The sequence below is a fragment of the Canis lupus genome, chromosome 16, assembly GCF_003254725.2.
Source record: "Canis lupus dingo isolate Sandy chromosome 16, ASM325472v2, whole genome shotgun sequence".
Lineage (NCBI taxonomy): Eukaryota > Metazoa > Chordata > Mammalia > Carnivora > Canidae > Canis > Canis lupus.
In genome coordinates, this window is record NC_064258.1 from 53,920,067 (window position 1) to 53,930,842 (window position 10,776).

The 10,776-nt window shown below is 36.9% G+C and overlaps 1 pseudogene; it reads left to right on the forward strand.

The window, feature by feature from the left end:
- Positions 1–579: 579 nt before the first annotated feature.
- Positions 580–1,006, forward strand: LOC112651129 (40S ribosomal protein S25-like; annotated as a pseudogene).
- Positions 1,007–10,776: the final 9,770 nt, after the last annotated feature.

The window sequence follows — 10,776 nt, forward strand, 5'->3', positions numbered from 1 at the left end:
TCCTCGAGTAGTGGTTCTTAGGATGCACGTAAACACCAAGGGAGTTTTTTTTTTTTTTTTTTTTAAATACTTATATCTAGGTCTCACTCAGAGAGGCTGAAATCATTGTTCTGGGGGTTGGCTTGGCCACTGGAATTTTTAAAGCAGTGGTTTTCATACCTCACTAGCATTAAAATCACCTGGAGGACTTGTTAAATCAAAGATTGCTAGGCCCCACTCCCATAGCTTCTGATTTAGTAGGCTTAGAGCAGGGCCTGAGAATTTGTCTTTTGAACAACTTCTCAGGTGCTGCTGATGCTGCTGGAACCACGTTTAGAAAACCACTGTCCTAGGGAGATTTGAATGTCTCAAAATGCAGTTAAATTAAATACTATTATAGGTGTCATAACATTAGGAATAAAGATTGTTTTGATTGATATGAAAATAGAAAAAAAGAGTTTTCCACTCCATTTGTAAAATTAAGTGATATAAGCCAAAATGATAAAAAGAAAAGGTCCAATAAATATATAGAAGGATCATCTTTTCTGTCCGACATCTTAGCGAGGCTGCAGGGGTGGCTGTTGTTCTCCAAGCTTTGCTATGCCACCCAAGGATGACAAGAAGAAGAAAGATGCCAGAAAGACAGCCAAAAAGGACAAAGACCCAGTGAACAAATCTGGAGGCAAGGACAAAAAGAAGAAGTGGTCTAAAGGCAAAGTTTGGGACAAGTTTAATAATCTGGTGTTTGATAAAGCAACAGATGACAAACTCTGTAAGGAAGTTCCCAACTATTAAGCTTATAACTCCAGCTGTTGTCTCTGAGAGACTGAAGATTTGAGGTTTTCTGGACAGGGCAGCCCTTCAGGAGCTCCTCGGTAAAGGACTTATTAAACTGGTTTCAAAGCACAGAGCTCAAGTAATTTACACCAGAAACACCAAGGGTGGAGATGCCCCAGCTCCTGGTGAAGATGCATGAGCAAGATCCCACCAACTGCACTTTTTGGAAAATAAAACTTTATTAAATTAAAAAAAACTAGAGAGAAGGAGCAGTTAAGGAGTAAGAAATTCAAGAGTCCATAATTAAGAAAAAGTTGATTAGCTGTTCAGGTGATGAAGAGAGAGTTGAGTAAACAATCTTTAAAAACAATGATACCAGGTATTCTTATCTTCTGCAGAGGGCAATTCAAGACAAAATTTATTTTGAGATGTTGATACATGACTTAGACCAATGTAACAAATAATTCTTCTCAAGAATGTTAATTAAACAAAGCTTACCCAGGTTGCTTCTGGACAGGGTATTTAGGTTTCTTAATTCTAGAATGATTTGAATATAGTTTGTTTTCCCAGAATGTGTGCCTGTGACACCTGAATTTTCTACCTTCATTTTTGCCCATTGCTTGCTCTTTTGTTCTATCTAAATGAATTTGGGGTTGGGAGCAAGATAATGACCTTAGAACACCCTGAACTCACCTACTCCCCAAAACATACAAAATTTTACCTATTTACAGAGCAATTCTTCTTAAATAAGAACTGAGGGCCTTCTGAACAGCTTCTGCATAACAAAAGATAGAATGGCAAAGAGAATAGCAAGAGAGACAGACACTTGGAGACTTAGAGACTCAGTAACAAAGGGAACCCCCATACCCAATGCTGCAAGCCACAGTCGGAAGGGACAGTACTGAGGGAACATATTCCTCTGTCCTTATGCACAGAAAAAAAAGCCTCTTTAAAAGAACAAGTAGCATATAAATGAGACAGCTCTAAAACTTCACCAAATGGCAGGGATGATGTGAGAATTCTCTCCACCTGGGAGGCCTAAGAGAGGTGGTCTCAACTCCCCTTCCACCTTGAAAACACATACCAGTGCATTGTGTGGGTGTCCTAACCAGCCTGAGGCCTCAGTCAGCTCTCGCTCCTAGCCCACAGCAGCCTTAGTAGTCCCACCAAGGTGGCTAGGGGGCAGTGTGCACCTGAACACCCATTTGTGCTCACTACAGTTCCATCCTTCATCCCCGGGTGACATATCATAGGTGCAAACTACTCTAGAACACTCGAGGCCCATACTACTTTAACTTCAGTAGGCTAGCTAGGGCACTCTTAGCACAGAAGGCTCCAGGATTTGGACTTTAAACAAATCATCCCTGGCTGCCTGGTTCAGATCCAGCTACTCTGACAGTGTATCCCCTGCACTGAGTTGCCTGAGGGTACCCTAGCTTCACTCAGTTCAGTTTTAGCTGTCCCATCAGGTCATCCCAGTGTGAAGAGCTCTGGGAACTTCTAGCCTGTCACCACTTTAGCTTCAGTTGTCATATGAGGGCATAGTTTGTGCAGAGAGCCCAGAACTCACACTGGCCTACATCCATTTTAGCTTTAGTTATCCTGCCAGGGTGCACTTTGTGCAGGGTATCCCAGAACACCCCAGCCTGTATCCTGCCTTAGCTCTAGCCACCCCACTAGAGCACCCTCTGCAGAGAGAGCCCAGGAACCTCCTGGCTGGCATACCACCTCATCTCATCTCCAGTTGCTCCATCAGGGCACACCCTCACTGAATGCTCCTAGGATGCCCCAAGATGCACCCACTTTAGCTTAGGCTTTCCTGTCAGGGCATCCACTGCATGGAGAGCCCAGGGACCACACCAGCCTGTGCCCACTAGAGTTTTAGTGGTCAAGGAATTTATCAACACTAAACCAGCCTTACAAGAAATTTTAAAGGGACTTTTTTAAGTAGAAAAGAAGTGGACATACGTAGATGTAAGAAAATTACTAAGAAAAAGATGTAAAATATGACAACATATATATATATACATATAATATTGTCATATTTTACATCTTTTTCTTAGTAATTTTCTTACATCATATATAAAATGTGGAGGAGGGAGTAAACAGAAATTAAAAACCTTTTTTTAAATGTGTTTGAACTTAAATGACCATCAACTTAATACAGATTTCTATATTCCTAGGATATTATCTATGAACCTCATGATAACCACAAACCCAAAATCTATGATAGATATACAGAAAAATAAAGAAAAGGAAAACTAAAATGGGTTTTTATAGAAACCCATCAAACACAAAGAAAGAGTGCAAAAGACAAAGAAAGGAACATGTAAGAACAAGAAAAACAAGCATAAATAAAGAATAAAATGGCAGCAAGTATATACCTATCAATAATTACTTTAAATGTAAATGGCCTAAATAATCTAATCAAAAGACATAGGGAATGCATAAAAAAAAAAGACACATTTATATGCTGCCTGAAAATGAAGGCATGGAAAAATATTAACTATGAAAATGAAAGAAAATAAAAAGCTGAGGTAGCAATACTTATGCCAGACAGAACAGACTTTCAACAAAATTGATAAACCCTTTTCCAGCCTCTCATCAACAAAAAGACAGAAAGGGCTCAAGTAAATAAAATCTGAAACAAAAGAGAAATAACAGACACCACAGAAATACAAAGGATTATAAGAGAATACTACAAAAAATTATATGCTAAAAAGTTGGATAACCTAGAAGAAATAGATAAATTCTTAGAAACATACAGTCTTCCAAAACTGAATCAGGAGGAAACAAAAAATCTGAACAGACTAGTTACTGGTAACAAATTGAATCAGTAATTAAAAATTACTAAAAAGCAGAAGTCCAGAACCATATGGATTTACAAATGAATTCTACCATATTTAAAGAAGCATTAATACCTGGTCTCCTAAAACTATTACAAAATATAAATAAATATAAATAAATAAAAGAGAAAGGAAAGTTTCCAAGTTCATTATACAAAGCTGAAATTACCCTGATATCAAAACCAGACAAAGACGTCACAAGGAAAAAAGAAAACCACAGGCCAAAATCCCTAAGGAATACAGATGCAAAAATCCTCACAAAATATTAGCAAACTGAATTCAACTATACATTGAAAAGATCAGCCACCATGATCAAATGGGATTTATTCTGGATATGTGAGGATGCCTCACTATTTGCATATCAATCAACATGATAAATGAACAAAAGGAGGATAAAAACCATATGATCATCTCAACAGATGCAGAGAAAGCATTTGAAAAAACTCAACATCTGTTCCTGGTAAAAGCTCTCAACAAAGTGGGCTTAGAGGAAATGTATCTCAACATAGGAAAGACCATACATGAAAAACCCACAGCTAACATTATACTCAATGGTTTAAAACTGAGAGCTTTCTCTTTAAGATGAAAGACAAGATAAGGATGTCCACTCTTGCCACTTTTATTCAACACAGTACCAGAAGTCCTAGCCACAGTATTCAGACAAGACTAAGAAATTAGAGGCATCCATATTGGTAAAGAATCTAAACTGTCACTATTTGCAGATGATACTATATTATGTATAGAAAGTCTTACAATACCAAAAAACTATTAGAAATGATAAATGAGGGGATCCCTGGGTGGCTCAGCAGTTTAGCACCTGCCTTTGGCCCAGGGCATGATCCTGGAGTCCCAGGATCAAGTTCCATGTCAGGTTCCCGGCATGGAGCCTGCTTCTCCCTCCTCCTGTGTCTCTGCCCCTCTCTCTCTCTCTCTCTCTCTCTCTCTGTCTATGTCTATCATAAATAAATAAATAAATCTTTAAAAAAAATGTGACTTGTTTTAAAAAAAAGAAATGATAAATGAATTCAGGAAACTGCAGGATAGAAAATTAATAACCATACACTGGTTGTGTTTCTATACACTAATAACACAGAAGCAGAGAAATTATGAAAACAATTTCATTTCCAGTTGCACATAAAGAATAAAATATCTGGGATGCCTGGGTGACTCAGTAGTTGAGCATCTGCCTTTGGCTCAGGACATGATCCCAGAGCTCCAGGATTGAGTCCCACACTGGGCTTCCTGCATGGAGACTTCTTCTATGTCTTTGCCTATGTCTTTGCCTCTCTTTCTGTGTCTCTCATGAATAAATAAATAAAATCTTTAAAAAAACATATCTAAGAATAAGCTTAACCAAGGAGATAAAATACTTGTACTCTGAAAACTGTGAAACACTGAGGAAAGAAAGTGACACAAACAAACAGAAATATATACTATGCTCATGAGTTAGAAGAATTAATATTGTTAAAATGTTCACACTAACAAAAGCAGCCTACAGATTCAATGAAATCCTATCAAAATACCAGCACCAATTTTCATAGAACCAGAAAAATAATACTAAAATTGGTATGGAAGCACAAAGATCTCAAATAGCCAAAGCAATCTAGAGAAAGAAAAAGCTGGAGGAATCACATTCCAGATTTCAAGATACACTACAAAGCTTTAGTAATCAAAACAGTATAGTACTAGCACAAAAACAGGCACACAGATCAACAGAACAGAGAGTCCAGAAATAAATCCATGCTTATATTGTCAATTAATTTATGCCCAAGGAGGCAAGAACATACACTAAGGAAAAAATAGTGTCTTCAGTAAATTGTGCTGGCAAAAGTGGACAGCTACGTGTAAAGGAATCAAAATGGACTATTTTCTAACATTACACAAAAAAACCTCAAAATGGATTAGAAACCTAAATGTGAGACCTGAAACCACAAAAATCCTACAAGAGAATATAGGCAGTAATTTCTCTGATCCTGGCCATAGCAACATTTTTCTAAATATATCTCCTAAGGCAAGGGAAACAAAAGCAACAATAAAATATTGAGACTACACCAAAATAAAAAGCTTTTGCACAGTGAAGGAAACCAACATCAAAACAAAAAAGCAAACTACTGAATGGGTAGATTTTTGATAGTTTGATATTTTTTATATCTTTGATATTTCAAAGATATCCAAAAATGACATATATAATAAGGGGTTAATATACAAAATATATAAAGAACTTCTACAACACAACATCAAAACAACAACAACCAATCTGATTAAAAATGGCTTGAATAGACATTTTTCCAAAGAAGACATACAGAGGGTCATCATCCACATCAAAGGATGCTCATCACTCATCATCAGGAAAATGCAAATCAAAAACACAATCAGATATCACCTTATAATTGTCAGATTGACTAAAAAAAAAAATAAAAAAATAACAAGTGTGTGTGAGGATGTGGAGAAAAGGAACCCTCATGTACTGTTGGTGGGAATGTAAATGGGTAGAGCCACTGTGGAAAACAGTATGGAGGTTCCTCAAAAACTTAAAAATTGGAATACTACATGATCCAATAATTCTACTAGTAGGAATCTACCCAAGGAAAATGAAAACACTAATTCAAAAAGGTACATGTGGCCCTATGTTTACTGCAGTATTATTTACAATACCTAAGATTCAGAAACAACCTAAATTCTCATCAACAAGTGAATAAGGAAGAAGTGGTATATATTATATAAATGTAATACATACAATATAATATATATATAAGGTACTTAATATACATATAATGTAACATTACCCAGCCATACACAGGAATGAGATTGTGCCATTTGTGACAACATGGACAGACCTAGAGGGTATTATGCTAAGTCAGACTACAAAAGGCAAATACCATATGATTTCACCCACATGTGAAATCTAAAAAACAAAACAATTGAGGAAACAATGAAAAGCAGGATCAGACCTATAAATACAAAGAAGAAACTGATGGCTGCCAGAAAGGAAGGATGTGAGGGGATGGGCAAAATGGGTGAAGGGGGTCAGGAGATACAGGCTTCTCGTTATAGAATAAAGAAGTCACCAGAGTAAAAGTCACATCATAGGGAATATAGTCAAGGATATTGCAATAGCGTCGTATGGTGACATATTAGCCACACTTGTGGTGAGCTCAGCATAATGTACGGAGAAGCTGAATCACTAGGTTGTACACCTGAAACTAATTTGACTTTGTGTGTCAACCACACTCAAACAAAAAACAAATTTAACTTTTTAGTATTAAAAGTAAATGAATTTAGGAGCTCGGGTTATATAGAGAAAAGGAGTAAGAAGGTGTACGCTGAAAAAACTAATTCAAAATTATAAAATTCCTGCTACTTTTTTCTACCGATCAATAATTTTAAAGGAATTTTTATTTAACAGCATGGCTTTTGTTTGGTTTATAGACACGCAGAATTAGTAGTGCCTTCTTAGGTACAGCTGTCATTTTCAAACATGAGAGATTGTGAATGTCTCTCAAAATAAGTATTATTTTAGTAAACAATAGATGACAGTCAAAAATACATGAGAAACTATAATTTTTCGTGTGTGCTGTCAACTCCCAAAGACTCCTGCAACAGAAATAGCATGTTATCTATAGCTTTTTTGTGTGGTGTTCTTTCAGAAAAGAGGCATTTCCTGTTATTATCTTTGGCAGCTTATCTGCATCCTAAAACATACAAAGTATAGGTGAAATCGTTCTAATTTTGAAAAACGTATATATCTGCATGCATGCCATTTTGTTATGATGAAATTGCTCTAAACACCTTATTGTTTTCTTTACAACTAAAATCTCAAAATAAAACTGTTTTTCAAAGAATGGATAGGTAAGTGTATCCTGACCTGAACTTAAGATTGTATTTCAACACAAATAACCATTTGACCAGCTACAAATAGTGATCACTGACAAAGTAATCTGCTGAGCCCTACACGACATTTTTTTCATACACTATTCTCACCTGCTTAGTCATTCTTCATACTACTGTCCTGAGCTTATTTTCTTATTAACTGATTTTAATTTATCTACTGTTTTTATGTTATAAAGTGACATAAATTCTGTTGTGAAAAAGTGAGAAAATAGATAATGGGTGGACAGATGGATGTCTGTCCAGGTAAAGGTCATACATGCGGATAGGTAAGAGATGGTGAGTCAAACAGGAGAGAAGAACGGTTGGAAGCAAGGGAAGGCAGAAAGAGGTGGAGAAGGAAAGAGGGAGGAAAGAGAAAGGATGGAAGGAAAGAAAAAAATTTCCATCAATCACTTTGGGCAATAAAATCCTTGGCTCAGATTCCAGAAATGCCATTTAAAAGACTAATGAGTCACGTTTCTAATACGTTAGTTTATTGTTGCAACAAAAAAATAGGCAGGAACCGAAAGTACTGCTGTACACGCTTATCCTCAGTTTTCAACGTATCCAAAATTGCATATATTTTCCCTACTTCCCTATTTTTTCAAATGGTTCTTCTGTCCTGACTACACCATATGAGGTGGTTAGAATAATGAGAAACTGACAGTCATATGAATTTTGAAGAACAGTGTAAACTCAAGCAAATTAACGTTTCTCATTCAGTTTCCTCGCTGAATGGTTAGGATAAAATGAGTTGATATTTGTGAAAACTCTTATTATCCTGCCTTTCACACGGTAAGTGTTCAGCAAATAAAAGAATCTTTACTTACTCTTTACAGTCATCGCCATGTTGGTTTTATTTTAAAGATTTTATTTGAGAGAAGGAGAGAGAGAAAGAGAGTGCGCACACAAGTGGGAGGGAGGAAAAGGCTCCTAGCTGAGCAGGGAGCCTGACACAAGGACCTGACACAGGACCCTGGGATCATAACCTGAGCCGAAGGCAGACACTTAACCAACTGAGCCACCCAGGCGTCCTGAACATATTATTTTTTAAGTTCAAAATGACATAATCTAGTTCCTTACCATCAGTCACCTACATCATTGGAAAAGTTTTTTATCCTGTTTCTCTACCTTCAATCTCATTTTCTCCCTCTCAACGCACCTTTATTCTAGCTGAATAATGATAAAAATTCATTCTCCCCAACACTACTCTCATGGCGTCAAACATCTCTGTTTAAAGCCTGTCAGTGGGTGGTCACTGCAATCAGATTAATAGCCAAATTTACATTGAATCTCAAATATATTTTCAGTTTCAGCTAACTCTAATCTGCCCTCCCCATTCTGCAATTCCATCTTACTTTTCTTCTATACACATCTCCATGTAGCTACCCCTGAACTCTTTCTTCTCCTTCCTATCCACATCTTCTAAAAGCATTTCTTATACTTGTGTCTATTTCCTTGTTTCCCCTTCTCTTCTCAGCCTATTGAAATACGACTTATGCTTCCAACACTATACCAAAATATTTTAATGAGGTCAGCAGTGTTCCAGTGAGTGTTCCTCAGAGCTCATTTTATTTACTTTCTTGGCAGGATTTGACACTGCTAGTAGATACCTCTATTGCAATATACTCTCCTCTCTTGACTTGACAATCCAGTTTCCTAGCTTCCTTTCTAATTTGTAGACCACTCCTCAAGTTCCTTACACCTAGTCCTATTCAGCATTCATATCTTGCTGAATAATACCATCATCAACCCAATGGTGAATGCCAAAATCTGAGATTTAGCCCCAAAACTTTCATTTTGTTCACCCAATGCTCAGTAAAACAGAAACTCTTGAATAAAACTCTTTTGAGTTGATCCACCTATTTCTGCTTCTAATGCTACTATCTTAGTTAAACTTATGGTCTTCTCTCTTTTTTTTAAAGATTTTATTTATTCATGAGAGACAGAGAGAGGCAGAGACAGGCAGAGGGAGAAGCAGGCTCCCTGTGGAGAGCCCGATGTGGGACTTGATCCCAGGACCCAGGATCATGACCTGAACCAAAGGGAGATGCTCAACCACTGAGCCACCCAGGCATCCCACTGATGGTCTTCTCTTGACTGAACTGTTATAATCCTACAGCCTCTTATTTGTTCATAAACTCTCCCATTCCATTTTCAGCACTGTAGTAAGGATATTAATTTAAAAGTCCATGAAGCCCAATATGGCATTATGTGATCTGGGTGGGGAAAGTCATAAGCCATCAGCTGGAAAGTAATGAATCCATGCAGTTCAAGAAACTGCAGGTATAACACCCCCACTGATACAAGGGGTTTCAAAAGAACCACAATATCCAAAAAGGTTCTCTCTTTATAATGTACAGCACAGGGAACATAGTCAATAGTAATAGTAATGTCTTCGTATGGTGACAGATGGTAACTAAACTTATCATGGGGACCATTTCAGATTGCATAAAAATATTTAATTGCTACGATGTACCCTTGAGCTAGAATATTGTATGTCAATTACACTTCAATAAAAATTGCAACATAAATAGGTACCCCTAAAAAATGACAAAAAGTTCCTCAACAACCAGAGACAGTTGGCTCTTAACATTCTCCAAGCGCAGAAAATCCTGAAAGTTGACCATCAGGACAGTAAGTCAAAAAACAATTTTTTTCATTCTATCTCCTTATCCTTTTACTTTCAGCTTTTCCTCTGTACTTCAAAGTATCAAAACTGCATCTAGCAAGAAGGATTAAAGGAATAACAAATGTAAAAGCAACTATAACCCCCTAACCCCCAGCCCAATATTGGCAGTAAGACTTTGATAAGACTAGTATGGAGTGCTGCAATTTTTAATAAAGACAGGGGTTCTCTGAATTGAAATAATAAATTACAGCATTCAGACTGTTTCTATTTATCACCTCATATAGATTCATATCATGTAAGAAAAATATATAGAGTTTTATATAGAGAGAGTTTTATATATATAGTTATATCTGCCATTTTTTAAGTAGATTGATGTATGTACCAGGAAAATCTAGGTTTACAACCATTGTTACAGTGTCATTGTTATTCAAACTAGTTTTACTCTCAAAAGAGTCTTATTTTGGGGATAATATATTACACGGCACACATAACTGAGATTGCAGATAGAAGGAAGAAAAGCTGATACAAGTGTAAGAGAGATGGGCAAACCCAGCTCGAGGTACAGTGTCCCTCTCTCAATAACCCAGAACATGTAGGCAAAAAGTCAGAAGGGATATAGGAGAACTGAAGAACACTATCAATCGGCCTGACCTAATTGACATTTATAGGAAA